At 31.9% G+C, this 26,096-nt stretch overlaps 1 protein-coding gene across 5 annotated transcripts in view; it reads left to right on the forward strand.

The window, feature by feature from the left end:
- LOC119081729 (cyclic nucleotide-gated cation channel alpha-3) overlaps positions 1-26,096 on the forward strand; it is a 144,839-nt gene that overhangs the window by 63,692 nt on the left and 55,051 nt on the right. The window contains exon 1 of one of the 5 annotated variants that reach the window (XM_037190893.1): positions 20,664-20,726. The exons of the other annotated variants lie outside the window; for them this stretch is intronic. The gene's annotated coding sequence lies outside the window, so the exon portion shown is untranslated. Of the gene's footprint in view, positions 1-20,663; positions 20,727-26,096 lie in introns of those variants that run through there. 5 annotated transcript variants of the gene reach the window in all.

Below are 26,096 nucleotides of genomic sequence, written 5' to 3' on the forward strand. Positions count from 1 at the left end.
GGCTGTAGATAATGTTGAGAAAGACGTCTTTAAATGATACTACAGTGAGTGATATCGAAAGAAAACTTGCGCATGCGTCTAAGATTGTTGTGCAAAATGGTGTGTTAAGTGTTAGTAAGTGATTCTTAAAAAAAACATTTCAATTTGAATCTATACCTGCAAATAAGTCTTTACTTTCGGAAGTGAAGGTGCTGCTTTCACTGACTCTAATGCTGATGGTAACCTATTGTTAAATTCATTGTTTTATAAAATGCATTTTCAAACAAAAAACTTTTGTATAAATATTACAGTCTGTAGAGACACAAAGTTTTCTTAATTTACCTGAATTACACTGCAAACCAAACAGTACGCAATTAATTTCTCTCGGTTCACCATCTTCGATTGAAAATGGTAACTATTGCGAAGTTTAAGAATTCGTTCTAATTTATATGTAAAGTTAAAATGTTTATTTTACGAGTTATGTACAACGAAACGTGCTAATATTAACAATTCCTAACAGAAGATAGTTAGTCTAACTTATTGAAATGATGAACAGAGGGAATTTTTTTTAGGAATTGAAAGTTTTTTCGAATAATTGAAAAGAAAAACAGTTTCTTACAATCAAAACATTTTTGATTATTTTATGTTTCTCATGCGTATTCCCAAGTGCATATGTTATTTTCGTATAATTTTTTCGATACATAACGCAAATAAGTGAAACTGTATAAAACTTATTGGTTATCAGCGCATTTTCAACCAATTAGTTACACTACAGTAATTTTGAGAATAGGTAAATTGAAACCTTATTCCACAAATAACCGCTGTCCATAACTAAAAAGTTAAACTTGTACAACTAATCATTTTTTTTGTATTATTGTGTCAGTTGGTTTAAAACTTGTAGATAAATAAAAGTTACATCAACCTCCATCCATTAGTGCTTCTATATCACGAGTTAGTTGACCATTGACCATTCATTTCGTCGAAATTTCCAAGCTCGATGTTGAAGATTCAAATGTTATGATGTTAACAGACATCCCTTCAATTAATCATCATTTGAATTTTCGAAACGAATATGGTATCTGCTTCGATATTGTACCATTTTTATCCTAAATGTATCACGGACATACAGGTAAATGTTTTCACATCCCAAACAGTCGTGTGGTGTCATAAGCTTTCATTTATGCAATCGCTAATTTTGTATATGGTTCAGAGTATAATCTCTCAAAAGAGAAATAATTTAAATTTTATATCCTTTTATACTTTGATGGATTTGTAATATACATTTTTTTTCTACAAGCGCGGTGATACCATATGTGTGTTGTGTATATATCCACATGCATAGTAAATGTGTACGAGTACATCAAAGCGAAAAAGCTTTACACGTAATAAATTTTCATTGCGAATTTCATATATAATATAATTGTATTGAGTAAAACCATCGCGTTTCATTAACAGAAGAAGGCTATTTGAATATTTGAAAATGTTGATGTACATGCGTTGTGTGTGTTAATTCATCTAAATATTTGATTTGCGGAAAAGTTGGTTAAAATTGCGGTCTGCTTCTTGATAATATTCTAATTTATTTACTTGTTTGCTTAACGTTTTTGTATTGTTGTCGGGTGCATGCATTCAATGTAATTTAAGGTTTCATTAATTAAAATTCCAAGTTAGCAAAAAAATTATTGGAAATGAAGAGTAGATGTTTTGAATTAAAACTAGCTGAATCGGTTACATTTTACGTGTGGGGTCCATTGTGTAGGTTTAAGTTTTTTTTAAAATGTAATATTAGTTATGAGGTAATCATTGAAAACATTTCAACAAACTGAGTATCAACACAAAACCGTACGTCTGTCTACGTGTTTCAAATATAATTAGTTCGAAAACGTTTATCACCTATGTTATGCAAGTGCTTTTACCGTTAAAAATGAACCACAGTGATAACTCCAAACACAAATTTCATTTCATTTGAAACATACTTCATTTAATAGAATTTCTCGTGCATCATATTTTTAGATTGGTTTTTAACCTTCTAACAGGTTCTGTGGTCGACAAAGACGACAGAAATATAGCGAAAAGCTCAGGTTACGTGTAGTCAAATTATTATTTAAAAAACCCAAAACATACAGCAAAACTAATAAATTCAACAACTTGATATGAGACACTAGAATGGCCTACACGAGTAATAAATTGAAGGTCTAGTGCAGTGTAAAAACGTTTGATAATATTTGACGTACATGAAGTTGTTAATTTCTTCTGAACCTTGACCTTAACAAAACTATTTTTTCTTAACGGAGATTTCATAATCCATTTTCCGTTTTCCCTGGAAGTCATTAAAATATTAATACCGAATCATCTCTTTCAATTCGATCTCAAATTCTTAGAACTACATGAATACAAACGTTGGATCTGTGTCGGGCTACGTCTATGAGCGATTACTAACAAAAGTTATTCCGTGATGAATAATGTTTGCAATGGAATGCATTGTAATAATTTCACAGCTACAATGGTGATTCAACTATACGCAAGAGAATACGGTTTTAGCTTATGGTGCAAAATTGAACAAAAGAGAGACTACAAAAGTAATATTATATATTCGGTGCATTCAATTTGGGTGTTATGACAATTATAAAAGCTATTCGACACTTCTGACCGTATTGTTTTGGTTTCTACGAATGTGTCTTACGAACACTACTTTAATTGGATTAGTCTGTTTTATAAAATTCTAGCGTGATGATATTCAATCTGAACATGCATTCATCGCTTTGAATAAAATGAAAAGCATCGCAACAAAAGCTCGGCACTAGATCTTGCTTTCACTTCCGGTTGTATTTCTGGTGAATTGTTTCACTCGAATATTTGTTTTCGAGTGAAACAATATTTGCTCACACAAACAAATTTCTGCAGTTTGTTATATTTTTAGTTAATTATTGCCATAGAGGCTTTACTACATAATGGTTTGCTTAAAAGGTTCAAGTTAATTATAAGCAGGAAATTTAAATGAAAATTTAACAAAAGAATTCTATAGTACATGTTTTATTTGTATTAAAATATGTGCAATGTTTGATTTTCATTAAATAGAACATCAAACACACATTTTTTTCTTGAAAAAGTTAAATATCAGAGGTGAAAAAATGATGATTCCTTGGAAAAGCCATGAATGAATAAATAAACATGTTGATGAATTGAGTTTGTTAAATATTGTAGCCGCCTGAAAATTAATTAGGCGAAAACTTTTGTGCCTTCCGTTCCTTTCTTCACATGAGAAAATTAAAATTAAAACAGTATGAAATGTAAAGAACATTATAACATAATAGGGAAGTCTTTGAATTTGAACTACAAATATAATTTATGCTTGATGTTTTCGGTTTTGCATTGTTTAAAATGAGTAAAAGATTCATATGGCTTTAGAAGGACGTGTTTTTCTTAGTTTTCACGATACATAGGTGCCTTTGTGTGACAATAACTTTATGTAAATTAATGTGAGGAAAGTCAACTTCAACTATACATTTATGGCAATAATAAATTTTGTAGAAATAAATAACTTTGCTCAGACGGTTATTCGAAAGACATATTACCTCCAAAAAGAGCAATCGCGTGGGATGACTATAAAGGTATCTACAATAATGCCTTGTTCTAAATATATTTTTTCCTTTTTCAAAATCAGAACCCGGAACGGTCATCATATCGGTCGTCATCTGTCATCGACAACGACGACAAAAATAATAGAGCTCTGGATAGTACACTCTTACATAGCAATATGTATGTTAGAGCAAATGAAGTAAAAGATTTTTCATCAATTTCTAGCCGATGCTTTAACTCGTAGATGGCGCGTTGTTTTTAAAAACAACTAAAAACATTGCCCTGTAAGCTGGAACGAGCTTTAAACAAAAGAAGTAGAAGATTTTTTCGTATAGCAGCAATTGCGATATGCTTACCGTTTATGAAAGATGAATAACTATGAACTGATGTTTGATGGTTCTTAACGAAAATCCAGTAAAAAGTAAAATTTCAATTTTTAGGAACAGTTAAATATTATAAAAGTACACGTTTCCTCCTTAGGGAAGGGAAAATCGGAAGCTTTTGACGAAGCCGGTTTTCGGTAATACCGGACCATGTGATACCGGTTATTTCGGTATTTCCTATAGTTTTTCTTTCTTTATAAAACTAATCTATACCTACTAAATCTACTTTATTATGCGATTCGAATAGACATAAATTCACAGCAATAACAACCACATTTCGCTCATGAGGAGGCGCATTTTGAAGACCCAGAATTTCCAAATTACAAGAAACACGATTTTAACTTTTTCCTTTACCACATTAATTTCTCAATAATTTTTTCTTGCTGAATTTGCATTGCTATTTAAAGTACTTTATAACCCGCAATTGAAAATATTTTTAGTTTAGGGTTGTTCATAGATCCGAACAGAAGTGGTCCACAAAATAGTAGATTACATCGATATGGTACTCGAGGCTTGTCCGAGTGGTAGTACATTCCGAGTTATATATCAATGTATGCTATTTTACTATATATACGCGGGAGTGTGTGGTGCAACTTGACGTTTGCTTGATATAATATTTATTACCTGCAATGTGTTCATTTCATGTTATATATTCACATTAATACAGTCTCTCGCACATATAGTAATAGTATATTACGTACCTGCTTGTAAGTTTGTTATTTTGGCAAGTGTGAGGATTGTGGAACGAGCCGAAGGCGAGTGGAGTAATCACACAAGCCAAAACAATAACCGAAACCTTTTATACCGAATTCCCTTCCCTATTCCTCCTGTTGACATTATTTTGTCAATATTTAACAATTCAGCAGCATTTTATTTGTATACATAGGTCCTAATAGCAAACGTCTATTGTTTTCTCTCGAACATCCTTAAACAATAAATTTACATTATACTTTGAATTAACGGAAGCTGTTTCCATTCACGGAATTCATATATCTGTGAAAATGGTTCTGCATACATTGTCTTCTCATGGTAATCGATATGCTACCAATGCAGAGACAACTGTAAATATTAATTTATTCAGGTTGTTCAGGTGTGTTACAATCCCAACAACACATTTATTGGTAATATTTTATTAAGTGTTCCAGAGGCCATAAAAGGCTGTGCTTTTATTAAGGTAAATTGAATGAAATAAAGTAAATTTAGAAAATCTCAAATAATAAAAAGCAACTGAAGGCATTTCCCTATTTTTTATTTGACCGTTTTTTTGACACGCAACGGGAACTATTGTTGACATAGTGTCATCACAGTCAAGTGTCAAGGGAACAAAAATTATGTCCGAAAAAGTAGGACTTTTTGTTCCCTCTCATGTAAACGTAAAAAAAGTTGAATTTCTATACATATAACTAATAATACACCATTTTGGAAAGAAAAATGTAAGTTTTTTACTTAATTCTGTTTTATAAGGATTTTGGTATATAAAATACAGTTAAGGCAATAACAATTTGTTAAACGCACATTTACTAGCATTAAGCTAAAGTGGCATTTTCTTTCAAAAGTGTTATTTTTTATTGGAAGAAATGTTTCTTGTAAGTGGAATTGTTATGGTCTTTGGTATATAGAATTGAGAAGGAAATATACAGAGAACAAAAAAAAATTGGGACACTTCAGCAGTAATTGTATTTGAGTTTGATTGTATAGGCAGTTTTCTTCATTAAATGAATTGGTTTAATTATGTTGAGACGAAATTGGAGACCATTTTTAGATGAATAAGAGGGTTGGTTAATTGAACGTTCTTTTAATCGAAGGTTCGAATATATGCGATATAAACAACTGAATGGATATATTTTATACATAGCCGACTATAGGTTACAAACAAGAATTTATTTAAATTTATTTGTTTAATTAAATGAAAGACGAAAAAAAACCATGGATCTGAACGGAACCGTTTGCACTACGAAAAAGTTTTCGATCTGATAAAGTAAAAGATTTATCGGCATCGTTTACTTTTGTTACACCAAAACCATAAAATGATAAAAATCTTTCATTTGTTTGGTAGGAACGCATTCAACCAGTATAATATTTAGATAGCGACGAAATTACAAATTTCTTACGTTCGAAGTTCGAAGCTTAGAACTTGATAGAAAGAAAATATTACTTTTTGTATTCAACAAAGCGCTTATTTTACAATCAATTACGCTTTCTATTTTCTATGTGAAATAGACCAAAATATTCCTTTATATTATCCGTATTTCACTTTCAGAAAGTTGTTATCCTCTTTGTGTACTAATTCGATCTTCCAAATAATTCGTATGTAACGGCAGAATTCCTAGACATTAAAGCTGTGAAATATATTGTGTTAGGAGAGCAAATTGTACTAGTTTCAGATACATTCTACATACAAAGAAAAAGAGGAAAAATATTTAATTTTTACAATATTTTCCAAACATTTTACGTCATAATACACCCTAAAAGTTGTTCGTAATCATTATATTCGATATTTTGTCGTTGCACCATTGATTTCCGATATGTTTTTTTTTGTAGAAATCTTTTTTATAAATAAAATAGATGAAAATAATATCCTTCTACCTTCACAGTGAAGAAGAAACACCCCTGGCAACAAACGCATATTTTTTTTATATATGAGATGGAAACTTTTCAAATAAACGTTACCCAGATAACGTCCTCATATTACAAGCAACATCAATAACTTATTCAATATTATTACCACTCAATAAAATATTTATATATTTTGAGGGTTTTCAGTAACAAAATACATATATACCATGGCACCATGTTTAAATAGAATTGAGATTTCGAAGATTTGATTCAAGAAACCATATCTGGTGTACGGGCGTAATACAAGAATGTTACACACAAGTCTGTTAAAAAAAAACGGTAAAATACTTTGTATGTTTTAATGCCGAACATCACAGAGGATTCAATGGAATGGCATAAACATAATATTATATTTTCAACAGGCCTTTTCATCGAACCTAATTTAACTTTAATTAATAATTCTGTATGATGATTGCAACAAAATGTACATGTATGCCATGGGTGTGAGAACATAATTAGATCAATGTATGGCTTTTGTAAAATATCGGAAAATGAAATTTCTCTGCCTATACGGCCTACACTTATTATGCTTTATGGAATATGGCATGCCCACATGTATATATATGTATATGAGAGAATGTCAACATGAGGCCTGATGATTTCGATCGATATATTACCAAATCAGCCAAATTGTATTCCGAAATTTGACACAATGTTTGTTTTTGGATTTTCTCTATGTACATTGTACATATATTTGGTTCGTTTTGTGTCAACATGGGGATATAAAACCAATTTTCTATTAATTCCCAACGAATTATAGCAAATAATTGAGAGTAACCACTTGTGTGGGGCAAGTTTTAATCGAACGAAAGTGAATTGGTCAGCGAGAAAAGCTCGGACAATCAAAATATGAATAGGATTTCTGTCAATTCATTATAAGAAGGAGAAGATGAACAGCTGATAGTTTTCTACAAACACGAGAAACCGTCACAACATCGAGAAAAGTATTCTTTTCTTTGCAAGTTTTTTCTTCTGTTTCATCAAACCTTATCGCATTCACTTTATTGCGAGACATCTTTTTCTAAAATAATCCCTTAATCTCAATGCTACATTGATTCTATAATTGTTCTTGTTTTTTACGTTGATTGTTCAACTATTCCATTCAAAACTTTTACCACCACCTGCTTGAAAGAAAAAAACTTTTTAAAGCCATCAAAATTACAGCATTGTACGCACGTATAAAAGACATTTCTTTGCAAGTAAAGTCGAAACATTATTTGCGTAGTTAACGAGCGTATTCCGAAAATGTTCCGAACTAAATCCCAATATAAATCACCCGCCATCAATTTCACTAATCCCAAGTTCCGCCAGTTCTGTCATTTAATTCATCTCTTTCGCAAGAAACAGATCAAATTTAATAATCCGTGATGTCTATGAATTCGAAATCCTTAAATAACAACATTTTTATGTTTCTCTTTTTGGTGTATCAATTTTGATTTTTCGCCAACCATTAAACCCCGAAACGAAACAAAAACCCAATTTTTGAGACGTTTTTTATTTAATAAATTGTTGGGAATCATACATCTTGAGAGTAAGAAAAAAATTTGGATGAACGAAAAAAAACTTCACCTCCGCCACGCTTCCGAACCAATCGCGATATTCTTTTCAATATATAATTTTGATATGAATGTTATAAACATGAAAAAAAGTTTCAAATTTATGTGAATTTTCTATTTTTATAAAGAGACTTTTTTTTAAGTTAAACTCATCACCATAATACCCATAGAGAGATTACGTTACTTGAATGCAAATTCCTTATTTTTTCGCATTATATTTTTCATATATACTATAGATATACATATATAATTTGAATCATACAAAGAAACAAAAATAAAAAAAAGGAAAAGAAAAAAAAAGATATGAAAAAAAGGAAGAGAAGAAATATCTGAATTTGACTCATTAATTATTTATATTACAGCATAGTCAGTCAATTCCATTATGTTTTTTACAGCCAAAACAGAATTTATTTTTTATATATTATTGGATAGAGTACGATGGGTCATATTGTTGTTCTCTTTTTTTATGTTTTTATTTCAAAAGATTTATGATACGCTAAAGCTTCCATATATTTATTCAATTTTAAGATTCATATACACAAAGCTTTTAGATGAAATTCTTGTACAATTCAATGTTTTGATTTATACGGTCGACGAGACTTTCATTTTGTTTTATTTGCTATTTGGGTTTAGTTTAAATTTTGTTTTTTTTACTGCTTTTAATTTACATCAAGTTATAAAATAAATCAAACAAAACGGAGGCTATACGTTGAGCCAACTGCAACTATTTATATACTTTCAATGTTTTGATAAAACTCACAGAGAATAATAAAAAAAATCAGAATTATTTGCGGCACAATATTTTTTCTTCAATAGTAAACAAAAAAAGCCGCAAACAAACCGATTGATTACAGTTAAAAATTCTTGTTTGTTGCATGTTATATAAAATTACTGTGAAAATAATGCATAAATAAACAAACAAACTACCATGTTATTAACCTTAATATTGTTTCTATTTTATTTTCAGGTTAGTCTCGTTATGCTATTATTGAAAATATACTGACAAAAGAGAAAAACAAAACGCCAAACAAACCATAAACGTATTCGTAAGTATCTGAATCAATAACAGAATTTTCAATTTAGTTATTATACAATGTTTAACGAGCATGATTCTATTGCATCACCAATTTTGTTTTGAAATCCCATACTAATCCCTCATCATAATAACAAACACCAGGTGAAGGAAATAATCGGGTTGTAAATATGCATTCATAAACTTTCTTCTGTAAACTGCATAATAATGCAATAAAAAATTCAGCATCAACAACCTTCGCCTCCTATTGGACACATAACAGTTTCTCGGGTGAGGCTTAAATCGACTAACGTTTTGCAATTATGTAGATACTTATAACGCATTACTGTACGGTACATAAGCTCTATAATAACCATAATTAGGTACTGTTTTAATTGGATGGTAATATTAACGTCCATTCAAGTATACATGTGTATTGTGTATCCTCACACCTTACCATGAAGAAGTGTGGGTCGTACGTAAAGGAAAATTCAAAATTGCATCCAAATAAATGGTCTGAGAAATTAGGTTTTCGCATTAATTGTAAAAGAATAACCACTACGGAAACAGGTTAAATTTGAGCCTAATCTACGGTCGTTAAAGCTAATATTTTTTATACTTCTTCTTCGAATGTAGACAAGGGCAAAAAGAAATTTGTAGTGTTGATCATTGAGTTGTATACTAAATAATTGAGCCAATTAGTTTGACACTTGATGATGCACTTAGCTGGAGAGTTTCAATACAATGTAAACACATTACGTTTTGAGTGGAACAACATACAAACAAGAACACTCAGCTTTTTGGTCTCTCTGAAAGTAAATAACAATTGACTCAAGTTAATAGTTGACTACGTTACCACTAACATTATAGGAACTTTTTCTACTAAGCCCTTAGTCGATACTTCATGTAAACGTAAACTGTGATGATTGTTCGATTAGATAATTAAATTCGTATTGAATGTGAATTGGGGGTGTTGTATATGTATTGTGTATGTATGCCTATAAAACTTGACAATAAGTTTAAAGGAAATGCTTCCCATCAATCTTTGTCGTAGCGCAAACTGAATTTCGTGACAATATTTCAATATTTCAATAAGTCAATTATGTTAAAAGTCTAAACATTCACAGATTCGGTGAATTGAAAAATGTTTTCCAACCACAACAATTCTGTAAAAGTTTTATTTTTAAATTTTATTCGCGTTTAAAAAGTTCGTGTTTGAGCGCAGAAAATATTTTCTTTTTTAATTTAATACGGAGATTTGTTATTTTTGTGGAATATTATGCTAATATAAATGAAATTGCTGGTTAAAGTTGAAGTTACGACCTCATTTAATAATGTAAGAAATGCTTAAAAGTGTTTTTCTCATTATTGAGTTAGGGAATGGCTCTGAAATCATATCATAAAAATGGAATAGTTTAAATTTTCAAGTTATGCAAATTTCTAGGAATTGAACCAAATAAATTTTTCAGAAAATTTAACAATTTACTGAGAAAGTATGGTAATTTATTCCAGCACAAGTTTGAAAATTGTTTTACAATTTTTTTTAAGCTCAAGTAGTTTGAATACAGTTAAGCTTCACATATATCGCCTTTTATTGATGTAATCCCGTTAATTTTAATTTTAAATAAATTTGTTGGTCAGTTATTTAGCTACCCGAAGATCGATAATGAAATTAAAAAGAAGATCCAAATTACAAAAACTACATCAATGATTGTTCGTTATGAATGTGTAAGTGAAACATAGTTTAGCGTCAAGCAAAATTTAACCTATTTTAGAGGAAAGGAAGCCTTCAACTTCCAAAGTTTATCAAAATTTTCGTTGAAGCTGGTTGTAACATTCTTTGAATATTTTGTACCAAAAATTTAGTACGAAACGTATGACCTAAATTTACTCGAAAGTACATAACTGTTGATAGGTTTACTTTATCTGCTCGTATATCATCTGCTGTATATGGAATTTTGATAAACAAGACTTAATTTTTTGGCTTGTACCACCACGGGTTGTTTTTGGCATATTGAAAACTCATATTTCAGGAAATATATCCAACTAAATAGTTCCTCTAATCATCTCTTAGTTACGAGAAGTCAACACACTGTTTCGAAAGTATCGAATGCTTATGACGTTTATCGTAAAAGAAACTATTACTGTAAAATCCCATTGATGTTTGATGTGAATAATGAAAACGTTTTACCCAAAGGTTATTGACAATATAATGCAATCCATTTAAGTTGTTCGTTCTGCTGTTCTTTGTCGTTGAACTTTACATGAAAGACAAAAAAAAACGTTTTTAATGTACATTCATCTAATAAGAGGAAAAGTGTACATGCTTTAATGCTAATCTATAATTTACACGCAGCGACGTAGCCTTTCATTGTAGACTCTGTTTTTTTTTATAACGAGAATGAAACAACCCTCAATGGTACACTTTGTTTGTAATATAAAATGTAAAATGTCATCAGAGACAATGATTGAGTGTATTTTTTGTGCGACAAATTGTTTAAAGATGAGAAGACGAAAAATGTTTCTTTTCATGGATACCTATGCTTCAACTTTTTTTTTAAATGTTAATATTTCCTGAATCCGATTTTTGGATAGACAGATGATCATCTGCTATACACAGCAATGACAGAAATAATGATTACACCGTTTAATGTTTAAAAATGTATGCTCGAACAAATGAAGTAAAAGATTTGTTATCAAAACCTTTATGGAAGGTGGTATGTTCTTGTGTTACGTCATGACAGATATTAGTGAACATTCGAAAAAATCAGAATTACAAATATTTCAACAACAACTTGTAGTAATGACCGTCGTTACTTGTGCGCTTATCGAGGGGTAACCGACTCGGGTAATTGACTACACACCCTCAAAGGAATTGCCGGAGTATCCGGTAAATAATTGTAATTGACCGGAATTGACTGGAATTGACCGGAATTGACTGGAATTGACCGGAATTGACTGGAATTGACCGGAATTGACTGGAATTGATCGGAATTGACTGGAAATATGTGCAATTGTAAGGAATTGAAAGTAAATGATAGTAAATGCTGATAAGTGTGATTATCGGAAAAAAGGGCCAGCGAATACAAAACCACATTATTTCCTTTTTGTTTTAATTTTATAATCTCCCGCGCAATAAATAACAGTGTACAGTGTTGATCAGTTCCATTTTAGAACAAGTCCAACGTTCTTTTATGTTCAAAAAAATGCACATTGAACGATTCTTCTTCAGAGGATTCTTGTGAGTCAGATACGGGAGAGTTTGAGCCGCAACAAACAAGTGAATATTCGTCGGTGGAATGTTAGGCTGGGGCATTGCCGATGCGTAATGCTCCAGTTTCAAACCAAATTTACAAAAAAGTGCATCACCGACAATATCATCTATTCCATCAACTTTTCAAAAGCGTAAAATCTTACGATGTCGATCACTTGAACGAAACAAAAAATTGAGTGCTTTGGCTTTTGCTGACGTGTGCTGAACATAGATACTTTACATTCACAATACATAAATCGCAAAGAAATGAAGTTTTTTTCATGTCTTGGGCATAAATTACGGAATTTTTCTCGTAACTTAGGCCTTCAGCATGAAAAGATGTATACGCATCTGTTGTGGACGGTATACTTTTGGAAATTTGGCGGGTTGTAGCCCGAGCGAAGTAATACGTAAATAACTATTCCCGCACGATATATAAAGTCGTATTTCAGTTGTCAGATGCACAAAAGTTTTTCGTCATTTCCTGCATTGGTACAAAATATACTATTTATCTAAAATAAACAATGATGTGCGATGTGAAATCATTTTTAACAAAACTGAATTCAATTGTACGGTTTAATCTAAATTGAAAAATCTCTTCTAAAAAGTATGAGTAAAAAGTAAAGATTCTGACAAAATGAGTCACAAATGTAGGACAATATGGTTGTTCCAAATTTTAGTTTGATATAGTCTGACGATTCTTTTTCCAAAATGCTTAAGGGTTTAACTTTGACTTTAAATTTATATCTATTTGAAAATATCGAGCAATTATTTCGAAAATTCGTGGAATTGAAGGAATTGATTGGAATTATAGTAATTGAAGGGAGAATCCGGCAAATAGTGGTGTTAATCCGGCAATTAAAGAAATAAAAGGAATTAAGAGCAATTAAAAGGAATTGAAAAATATTGACAGGAAGTACCTTTAGAAATTGAAAGGGAATTGAAAGGGAGTGGAAAGGGAATTGAAAGAAATTGAAAGGAATTGAACGGAATTGAACGGAATTGAAAGGAAATAGAGCGAATCCGGCAATTAGACGAGTTGGTCCGGTAATTGAGGTAATTGAACGGAATTGAAAGGAATTAGGAATTGATTTGCCACCATTTTGGCCAGTCGGTTACCCCTCGGCGCTTATATAAAAAGGTTCAATAAATTACTCACTTACATAACTTCGTCATTTTCATACTTTTTTACATTTTTCGCAATATATTTCTCATCCCAGCTCAGAAACCAAATTTTTGGAAATAGGTTCAGAATTACACTAATTCCTGTAATCAAAACATTTCAGTATTTTACGTTTTTTTTTTTCAAGGTTTCATACGTTTAATTGAACATATCAGGCGCATTTTCTGACGTAAAACTGTCGAATCTCAGTCGAAGTGTAGCGGTAACATAAATTCCATTTAATTTCGTATTTTCTTAAAATTAAACTGGACAATTTTTTTGACTCAATGTTTTCCTTCACCCACAATTGTTACATTTAACACAAATTCATCGAAGAGCTGGATTTAGGACGCCATGCGTGCTCAGCTTTACGTTGCTACTCTACTGCTACTCTAGGGTTGTTGCTTATAAAAAGGAAAAAGCTTTCACCAACGTTTTGCTAACTGTTTACCTAGTTACGGCGTATTTTTAGCAGCACGAAATGTACATTACAATTCAACTAAGAACGTTTTTTGAATGGTTCAGTGTCATTTTTTAAATTTAAGATTTTAGTTCACAATTCTTAAAGAAAACAAAAGAAAAAATCAATTTAAAAAGCGTTCAAAAGAAGATTAAAGTATAAGCGTCCCCGTGTAAATACATCGTACAAAGATGCATAGACAAATTGAAGCACAAAGTTAGAGTATAATCAGATCTGTAGTGCTATGATGATATCTTATAAAAATTCTAAAGTACAGGATATCGAATAAAAGCACATTTACCAAACTCTATCAACGCCCAGTAAAACAGTGTAAATATTTACCTGAACGGTGCTTCGTTACAACATCAGCATTCATAATAATTTTCCCTATCTCACTCACATATTATCTGTGTGTTGAAACTTTTCTGTTTGTTTTCAACAACTATTTACTTTCGTTCGGATTTAATATAAACGGAAAATTGTAATTCTATAAACGCACACAGTAATTCTTATGTAAATGAAAATTATTTGACATTGTATTGTACATTTTTCGAAACCAGGTGATTTCATAAAATAGAATTCAGACGAATTGAGTGCATAAATTTCATATTCTTAAAAAAGTACTAGGTCTGGGCCGAGGGGTGACGCACTTCCATTTAATCCATTTAATCCATTAAATCCATTAAATCCATTTAATCCATTTAATCCAAAAAAAAAATTTTAGTTTTACCAAAATAATTAGGCTGCCCACCTTAAAAATTTGTAAACTAATTACGAAAATTAGATCTGCACGATCTCCAGGGCGTTTAAGTACTCGTGAGGTATAGAATTTTTTTTTTTGGTAAAAATGGTATTAAATTTATTTAATCCATTTAATCCACTTTACACCAAAAACTCCTAAAAGTGGATTTTTTCGCTTTTTAACATTGTAGTTTGAGTTGTAGTACGTGGTTCGATCAAAATCAACAATTTTTAAGACTTTTACAGTATTTGGTAAAATGAACTTTTTTCCTATTTAATCCATTTAATCCAATTTTTATTCCATTTAATCCATTAAATCCATTTAATCCATTTAATCCATTTAATCCATTTAATCTAGAAGTGAGTCACCCCTCGGTCTGGGCATGTAAAAGAAATCGAAAGTCTTTCCATGGAATGTCGCATCACGAAAATTGTGAAAACATGAAAAGTTAAATCTGGTACTTCATTTATGTTAAGTATTCAATACGAAGTTTACCAGTATTAATTCAGGCTAGAAGCTACTAATGGGCTAAGCTGGACATTGCCCACCCTCAGGCAGAGGTAAAAACTGTTTTTTCTTTAACCTGTCAAATACGGCTATTCATCTGTTATCGATAACGACGACAAGCTCGAAAATAATGACAAGCTCTGGGTAATCACGGAGAGAAATCTTACGTTTATAACAAAGGTAATTTAGGGATAACAGAGCAAGTCTTTTGTGAAAAACGCTATACCTTCGGAGCTATATCACTGAGGCCTTTAGTTCAGAGTAAAAAGGTGGTAGCTTTTCGATATTCGAATTTAATTTTTGAAGATTTGGATTTCAACTCAACCCGAAAGTTACAGTGATCTGCACTCAAAATGACCTTCGCGTTATGATTTCATAGTTTCTCTTACTTTTCTCATTTCTCCATAACGAAAGTATGAAGTGTGAAGATCTGAAGGAAATACGAGAAACGATGAAATCATAACACGACGGTCATTTTAGATGCCGGTTACTGTTACTGTTCGTTTGAGAAACTTATTAGTGATTATTCTTAACCGAAAATTTTTTCTTCAACATTGAATTAAACTCAATCATTTTTTGAGAAACGTTAATCTAAATGGCCAACAGAACTAGGTCAAAAAGGAATGATTTTGTGAGAACAGATTTACCTTTCCTACAAAAGAAATTTCTATGTGGTAAACGAAAATCGTTTTTCACAAAAATTGTACAAGATTTGAAATGAACCGATTATAAATACTTTGATGACGATGTATGTAATCGACCCGATATATCGATAATAACACATGTTATATGCTGTAATGTCTGTAATAGGTTAATTTCACCATATAAAAATATTTCTGTCATTCTTTTGCCCATCCTGAGAAAGCCAGCTAGCTGCGGCTCTGTATTAATTACCATAATTATTTATTATATAACAGAACGATAGCTGTTAAATGCTCGTTGACGATAGAAAATGAAAAGAGTCCGTCAATGTTATATGCTCGCTATATAAAAACGATATAGAATGGGCACCTCGATAGTAGTATGAGATTTGTCGGAAAGCTTAGCTCAAATAATTTTTGTTAAGCTATACCCTCCAACAATGACATATTAGTATAATGCCTTAAAGCAATTGCACAAAATAATAGTCCTTCAGCGCTAAATTGATACCATAAGTTTGATCTACAGAGACTCTGTTATCAAACCGTTGATTCTCTATAGATCTCAATAGCTTAACTTGAAGCACCGCTTCATCGATTTCCTATCATCGTCGTACAGTTCCACATTGCATGAAATGGATACATCTAACGATTGCACCTCTTCTACAATCTTTAACATAATCTGCAATCCAAAACGCCATTTTGGAAACACAAAATTATATTATGGATGGCAAATTAGTGAACTGTTTTCACATATACGTATAATTTGACTATCTATAAGAAACATTAATTGAACACTCGTGTTCCCAACTTGATTCTCTACTCAAAATTCCTTTATTTCTCGATGAGGATAAGCAGGCTTATGTTCGATCGAAGATATAATGTAATATACACTTCAAAGGTACATAGAATACCTTTTGCCCGTAGATTATATTTTTATTTTTAAAGCATTTTCGAATTAAAACCGAAACCTTATTCAGAATGTTTTGCATCGTAAAATCCTATAGTGAAAACATTATACCCTCCAAACAAAGCAATATATACCATCACATACGTTGATCATCCTGCCGTACAATATAATGTGCTTTGAAGACTTTTCCTGTCACATCCTTCCAACCCCAAAATACGAACAAGAGACACATCCTAAACTTCGTTTTATATATTTGTGCAACTATTGTGGTATTGCATTGTTCCCGAAAGCATGGTTATAATATATTACAGTACATGTATGGCAGTAATCTGCCTCGTACGAAGTTTATTGATGGCAGTTTGCAGGTTAGTTTATTGAGTTCATCCGGAAAATAAATTGATGGCTTTTATTAGACATTTTTGACGGCTTTTCAAGTGTCCATCAAAAGCGATTGTATTTATTCAATCTTATAAAATGCATTCATAAGAAAAGAAGGCGTACTACCATGTATTCAGATTCATTGGAAATGAGGATTATACTCAACAATTATACGTTTCTCCATGAAAATTTGTTATTAGAGTTGGATTGATCTTCAAAGAACATGGAATCTTCAAGTTTTCTTATTTTAAGGTGGTCTGGTTTGTATTTTGAAATCCACATATCGATGAAAGATTGGATCAGGTACAGCATGTTATTCCCGTAAACGATGTGAGACCATGAATATTCCGAAGATCTTTAATCGAACAGTTCACGTTTCTTACAAACTAGAGTCGTGCATCTAATATTTCTATTTTTGTATTCGTTAAATTTGCAACACGTACACCTTTCATATATCGAAAATATTATCCGAATAAACTATGAAACATCAGCACGGATGCATATTTCTTTTATATAAGTATTTCATACTTCATTCGATAGAATTGCAACAAGCATTGCACGTACAAATAGTACAAAACAACCCGATTTTATAAAATGTTGCCAGCTAAAATAAAATTTAAAATAAAAAAAGCATTTCCCATTGGAGGAATGTTTTTCCTCGAAATTGCATAGCATATGCACAACGATGCACATCAGTACATTTATACAAATATACCATATCCTATATGAATTAATGTCTAACGGGAATCTTAACAAACACGGTAAAACATTAATGTTCGAGCACTGTGGAACTTAATAATTAATTTTCAGGTATATCTGCCTTATAGTTCCGACAATTAAATTTAAGACTTTCTAAGGACGCGACAACCGAACGTACACGACACAAATTAAAAATCAAAAATTATAAAACAAACCTCTCAAACGTTTTCGAAATCAACGATTTCATCTTCGGGAGATGATACACGATACTGAATCCAAAACCAAATTTTTATCATTCTCGTACTCTACATACGTCGTCAAACAATTCATTGCATTATTACAATAAACAGGAATTTTTTCGTACACATCCATAACATCAAACAACGATGTTATTTTGTCTGATCTTCATATCAAAAACGTTAGGTCATATGCTTGAATAAAGCACTTTCCAGTGCAGGTGGCCTTACGTTCATAATTTCACCTTTATGTTTATCAATATAAAATGACTCCCACGCATCTAAATACTGTTCTCTACGCACACGTTTGATCAACTCACTGTTGTTTTCAACAATCTTATGTGTCGGATTATCAAAGATATGTTTCGCGACCGCGGATCTTAAATCCTCTTTTTCGATAGCTCTCATATGTTCTTTCCACCGACAACGAAGAGTGAAGAGACAATTGTTTGAACCGGAAATCGTGAAAGATTATGTTAAAAATCGTTCGTCAGTAGTGTTTACGCCAGATGAATGGAATCTTTTAAACAAGGGTCTGAATTTCGCAATGCCACCACAGAAGAGTATAGTGAAAGAGATAATTATTGAAGTCGTTGCAAACATGGACGTTAAAAATGGTATGTACAATGTGCCGAGAGAACATAAAATTATGATTCAATCTGAAGTCAAAGACATTCTCGAGTCATATAAGCCAAAAAAGTCTTCTTCAATAAAAAAGACACAAAGCACTCTCAAAAGTTTGTCCGAGAAAAATTGCGTTTTTGCGAAAGCAGATAAAGGAAACTCGATGGTCATTATGGATAAAAGTGAGTACTCAGAAAGAGTCAATAGATTGATAAGTGAAGGTCAATACGTTGAAATTCAGTCACCTTTAAGTGGTTGGGTACGAACGACGTCAACGATGTTAAATAAGTACAAAAAATTGCTGGACGAGAGAGTTAAATATGGTTTGTTGGTTCATAACCCCAGCATTCCTAAGCTGTATGCTTTATATAAAACACATAAGCCTGAAAGTGATACATCTCCCAGAGTGAGACCAATTTCATCTAACACGAATGCCCCGAATGAAAAAGTAGCAAAATGGTTGCTCAAGCAGTTTAAGAAGATACCAGCTCCTTTTAGTTTGGCAGTAAAGAATGCCGTACAGTTTGCTAAAAAGCTGGAAGGCATTGAGATTGAAGATGATGAGATGATGGTGTCCTTTGATGTAACTTCTCTGTACCCAAGCGTCCCAGTTAAAGATGCAGAAAAGTTATTGGAAAAAAATGGCTCATAGAAAATGATGTAAATGACGAAATGAGAGAAATGTACATGGAACTGTTGAAATTGAATACGAGAAATTGTTTCTTTCAATTCGAGAATAGATTTTATGATCAAACAGAAGGATTAGCAATGGGTAACTCCTTAGCGCCCTTCATTGCATCAGACATTTTCCTTGGATATTTGGAAAAAAGAATTTCCAAAGAAAAGTGGTTTCCAAAAGTATGGGTCAGATACATGGATGACATTTTTGCGATAATTAAAAGAGGAAATCTAGAAGAGATTCTTCAGCAGCTAAACTCACTATACCCTACGATAAAGTTCACGCATGAAACAGAAGAGAACGGATGTATAGCTTTTTTAGATCTCTTAGTCACAAGAAAAAGTGACAAAAAGCTACATTTTAAAATCTACAGAAAGAGCTCATCAACTGATAGATTGATTACATCCGATTCATACCATTGTTTTCCTCAAAAGATGGCAGCATTCAACTCAATGGTGTATAGGATGTTGAACATTCCAATGTCGAAAGAAGACTTGGAAGAGGAACAGGAAAAGATTTTCCAAATGGCGAAAGTCAATGGCTATGATAGATCTCTGATCCAAATGATTATTGATAAGCAGAAGAGATCAATTTTCATTAAGAAAAATACGACCTTGAACAATCGAATTGATAAAAAGAAAGTCCCTAGAATGAGGCTTTCGTATTATCCGCCTCTAACGGATAAAATCAAAGATGTTTTAAAGTCGGTTGGCATTTCAACGGCTTACGCGAGTGATAACAAAATTAAGAATGCGTTGTGCAACAACAAGGACAAAGTGAATAAATCAGATGAGCCGGGAATTTATAAAATGAAATGTGAAGTATGTGACAAATTTTATGTGGGACAGACGAGCCGTCGGTGTCGTTGTCGGTGGAAAGAACATATGAGAGCTATCGAAAAAGAGGATTTAAGATCCGCGGTCGCGAAACATATCTTTGATAATCCGACACATAAGATTGTTGAAAACAACAGTGAGTTGATCAAACGTGTGCGTAGAGAACAGTATTTAGATGCGTGGGAGTCATTTTATATTGATAAACATAAAGGTGAAATTATGAACGTAAGGCCACCTGCACTGGAAAGTGCTTTATTCAAGCATATGACCTAACGTTTTTGATATGAAGATCAGACAAAATAACATCGTTGTTTGATGTTATGGATGTGTACGAAAAAATTCCTGTTTATTGTAATAATGCAATGAATTGTTTGACGACGTATGTAGAGTACGAGAATGATAAAAATTTGGTTTTGGATTCAGTATCGTGTATCATCTCCCGAAGATGAAATCGTTGATTTCGAAAACGTTTGAGAGGTTTGTTTTATAATTTTTGATTTTTAATTTGTGTCGTGTACGTTCGGTTGTCGCGTCCTTAGAAAGTCTTAAATTTAATTGTCGGAACTATAAGGCAGATATACCTGAAAATTAAATACCATATCCTTTTACCAGAAACTTTAAATGGATAAAATATGCCAACTGTGAAATTCTCGAGCTGCTGATGATGATGATGAGATCTGAAAAAATGTTTATATATTTTTCGATCCCTTGAACAGCGACTGCACGTTCCCGTACACGGTTTGATGGCATCAATACATTTTTATTTGCGTTCACATTGTTGCTTTGCTTACGGTTTTTATCGATAGCACATCAGTAATTAGATTACCGTTAATTGGCAGCAAGTTACAATCGATCGAATATTGTGACTGTAAGCTGTACCAATTATACTTCGTGCTTTCGTTTTGTAAAAGTTTTTGATAACATTGCTGATAGAGTTACTATTCGTTACAGCCAGACTTCGACATATATTTTCTCTGACGTAGCGTAAAATTATGCTTTGGGGCGAAGAAGAGTGATTAGATTATGTACTCAGCAATTTAGAAAAATCTCCTTAGATATTTAGACATTTAGTTTCAGCAACTTAATCGTGACGATATTGATTACATTGGGGATTTGAAAATAAAATGAAATTTAATCAAGATGAGAATTAATATTATTAACCAGAGCTAAAGTGGTAATCCAGGCGAAGTGTGGTTTGTGTTTAGATTAAAAATAAATATTATAAATAAGTGGTTGTTCCGGATGAATGTTTCAATGAATATAGTCTGTGTCGGGAAATTATATTGCGAATAAGTGTGTATGTTCTCCAATGCACTTTTACGAATCATCTTATGAAACATTTCCACGATCAATGAAAAACTTCATCAATCTAATCATACATCATCCGTTTTATATGAAGTAGAAATTCGAATGTTTATGACAATGACTTGTTTATTCTTAAACTTAAAGTTCAATTTTTACGACTAAACCATCAATACCAGAAAGTATAATACTAAAACATAACATTCCCGTAGAGACTTGTTTCGATTGATTGAAAATTGAAATTGAAAAAAAATATCTTTATAAATTCACGATAGGTATATACAGTAAGTCGCACAGAGATTTTCCGCAAAACATATTCATCATTTATATTACGAAAGAAGCGAATTTATTACGAGATATACTTCATTTTTGCAAACAATTGTGTACAGTCTACGTGTATAGACACTGGAATTTGAATCTTAAAAAAAGTTTTCAGATATTTATATGAAATATTTTTTATTTTTCTCATTTTATCATCGTTTTATTTATGTTTGGTTATTTTCCTCTCGGATATACTCTCCTATAGTATAAAAATACTCAGACAACGAAATTGCGTGTAATAAAGACAAATATTTTTTCGATTTTGTTTTTTATTTTACTTTTGGTTGTTTTATGAAAATTTGAAACATAAAAATAGATGAAAAGGGTTGAAATATTGGAAACGTGGGTAAGGTTTGTTATTGATGATTTCGGTGGTTTTCGTGTCAAAAATTAGCTTTGTTTAAAATCCAACTTTATTAGACGATTTCAATGTCTAATTATATTTGTGAACATAAATAACAACCGGTCGTATATAAGTTTACCACCTTTTTACCACCCACAAAAATTATTACTTAAATCAAATTGAGTCAAATCCCTATATACCTACTACTTCCTGACAACACATCTTCATATTGATAAAAACAGCATTTATGGTTACTAAAGTAAATTAAAATTAAAATGATCGATTACACACGCATAAGATCGACTTCGGAGTATAAACGTGCGCGTGCAAGTTCAATACACTGAATAGACCATGTGAATATTATACAAATTGTTCGAAAGCTCGTTATCAGGTCCCATACTTGTTTTCAAACCACGATATGCTAGAGACTAAAAATCTTCAAAATCGATCATTTTAATTTACCCTGCCTTTTATTTAAAATGCTTTGAGGACGGTATGTTCATAATATACTGGGTATTCTCTAAATATTCACGCAAGAGTAATGTTAATCCAATAAAAAAGACTCCAAAAAATGAAAACCAAAACACCTTAAAATACGAAAGACGTAGCCAAATGCAATTCTAACATATTTTTTTTATATAACGATTAAATATAGTGCTTCTATGGTTCCTGTTTTTGTCAAAAAATCCTTTGACGATTTGGAAGTTATTCAAGTACCTAACTGAAGTCGTGCTGCATAATCCAAATCGTCAAAAAAAAATATTTTAGGCAGAGGTGCATGCACTATTTTATCTGCCAAGAACAGATATATCGAGATAAACCATTTGCCCTAGAGGGCAAATTATCGTTCTAGGCAGATATTATTCAAAAACGTTGGGTAAAGTTAACTTTACCTCAAGTTTTTGAGCAAAACGCCTAGTTGGAAATGGGGCAAATGATTGAAATGGATGGAATGGTACTTCCTTTGGCTTTGGTTTCGTCTCTATCGGTAAATTTCACCCAAGAAGTACCATTTCCCTCATTTTCCCCAGTTGTAAGTAATGTACTTACTACACAAAAAGGAGTCAGCCTGAGCTCATCGTTTATATTTTTTGTCTTTATCGATGGCTGTGGCAAATTCTCTGCTATTCTTAACGCACAATTATGTGAAAAGAAGAGAATCAAATTACACAGATGCCGAAATGTTATCAAAGCGAGATTATTTCTAATCGATTGACTAATCCCTGTATTACTCATCAGAGTTATGTGAAGCAATGACTTTCGCAATATCAATTTGTCTCCAATTACCTTGAACTTTGAAGACTGGAAGTTAATCTGAATTAGAATTGTGTACTTAAACTTAAACGAGTTGAAATTAATTCATTAAAACTGGCTAAGAAAATGTTGACTGTGTAAAACACGAAATTAATTTGTAATACAAGCGTAGTCGTAATGCCTTATTAAAGGATCAGCATTGAATCGGTTTTTAAAGGATGTGAAGATGTATCGTGTAAAACCGAAAGAGGTGTGAACTGAGGCAAATAATTGGTATTATTTGACATAGGCGCTAAGCAAATTGAGGGTGTAAATTTGACGATATATTTGTAGTTGTGATGGGGATTTCGCATGTAAGCGATAGCTGTAATGTTTTTGGTAAAAAGACTTTACCGGTGTCATTAAAATGACACTCTATCTTATTTGTCAGCTGATATACAAAAACCGAAATTAAAATTCTTCAGAGTGTATTTTTGATTGATTTAAAAGAAATTCGAAGATGAAAGATTAGAATATGAAAAATGCTACAAAGATAAGTTCAAGTCATATACTCACTTAGCCGTTTTGTTTTCTATCAATATTGCTGCTGGAAAATTTTACCCAGCTTCATGTTTTATAGCCGAAACGTTGAACAAGTGAAGTGTATGGAAAATTCTAATAGGTTGATGCTATACATAAAAATTCATTTCAAATGGAACAGCTCTCTAAAGTAATGAATACCATTGTATACAATGTATGATCGTAGGCCACGCTGCAGTTAAAACTACATCATATTATACATATATCAAAGCATCTAAATGTATTACCACGTATATATCTCTCTAAAAGTGTAATAACTTTTTCTTCGATGGTTTCACATTGTTCGTGTATAGAGCTACAAAAATTTCCTTTTATTCATCGTGATGAAACTTTTGACATTTATCATTTATGAATCGTAAAGATGGCATTCTCATGGTTGTGCTAGACATATACCGCATGATTACAGCTACATGATATAAGTGTGTTATAAGTATAAATATGTGTGTTATAAGTATAAATATGTTTGGCGTTCTCAACGCAATATGTTTTCATTTGAAGTCTTAATATAACATCACTCTTCAAAAAGTGTTGTTTTATGGGTGAATGTTGATATAGCTGGAAGCTAACATAAACACAATTTCATTTTAACACCTAAAATTGTCATGTTTCATTTGCAATATTTTAGGCAACACTCTCTTGATAAATAAAATATCTGAAGAATAGAAGATACTTTGTACTGGATAGGCTATAAATTGTAAGTGATAAAAGGGAATAAATAAAATACTTTAGAGCGGAGCTATAAAATTCGACTATCGGTGCCATAAAGATTCCTTATTGCTACGGTCAGCACGTCAGCAGTAAATAATAATAAGAATTATTACAACATTTTGTACTTTTATTCCGAAGTCTTCCTACGCCTACGTAATCAAATTTCAGAGTTACAGTGACCAGAATTAAAATTTCAACAGCACTCAATAAATTTAAGGACCAATAATCGAAAATTTTGCAAGCCCATATTGAATTGGGTGAAGTGTAGGACATACATGGTAGGCGTATCAGTCCACCGATATGTATGAGTAGTCGGTCACCTCTAATGTTCTATCATTCACAAAAAGTTTTTGACTCACTTAACTGATACGTGTCCAAGGACTGACATCGTTGTGTAGCGCAGGGGCATACAGTACACACCCATCATCCTTCATTCTTTGTATACCAAGACCGACCTATATTAGAACCGACTGATCGTGATATATATTGACCAACGTGCTCACTGAATTTGAAATTTAATGAATGCCTAAGAAAGGTAGGGAGAGATGAGAGAGTATAAAATTCACTTTCTCCTGATGTAATGGACATTTTAATTAACATTTAATGCAAGAGAATATGTACGAAAAATCGCGTTAATGGAAGATGTTTCTTAGGTGATTGTCTTGAGGTTGTCTTGTCAACTGTGAATTTTTAATAAGGGTTAACAGACCATAGAGTAGAGACGAAAGATCTTTTAAGCATTTTATGTCCTCAAAGGTGCCACTCAAACACTTAGACTGACACCTAATTAAATTAAATAATTCAGTTAATTACATTTTTCTGTGTGGGTGATAACTCATTTTAATGAAATAAAACAATTTCACAGCTCAATGCAAAAGGTTAAATAAAGTATCAATGTACTGGGAGTGCTATTACCAGCGAGCGACCCATTCGTGTTTTGTCCATTTTTTTAAAAACTTTTTTGAAGAATATACCCGCTTTTTCCGTACGAACAATGTTGCATAGGTTTCTGAATAACACAAAGATTTATCAAAATTAATTGCAGATTGTTATTCGTGCAGAATGAATGAATCACCAGCAACATAATGTTTAAACCACTTTGAGTTTCCCAAGTAGTTTACATTTTATCCCCATAATCGTATTGTTATTCATCATTTTCCCTACATTGTGATGAATGCCAACTCATGTTGCATGTCTACCAACTATTTTCCTACTTCACCCGACTCTTCATTCCATTTCTAGTAGCCATTCTCTAATTAATTTACCATTTTTTTACCATTTCATCTCTCCACGTAGATAAATGTAATTCGTTTTGTATGTTTATCAATAAAAACAAAAAA

This window comes from Bradysia coprophila, unplaced genomic scaffold (assembly GCF_014529535.1).
Source record: "Bradysia coprophila strain Holo2 unplaced genomic scaffold, BU_Bcop_v1 contig_358, whole genome shotgun sequence".
Lineage (NCBI taxonomy): Eukaryota > Metazoa > Arthropoda > Insecta > Diptera > Sciaridae > Bradysia > Bradysia coprophila.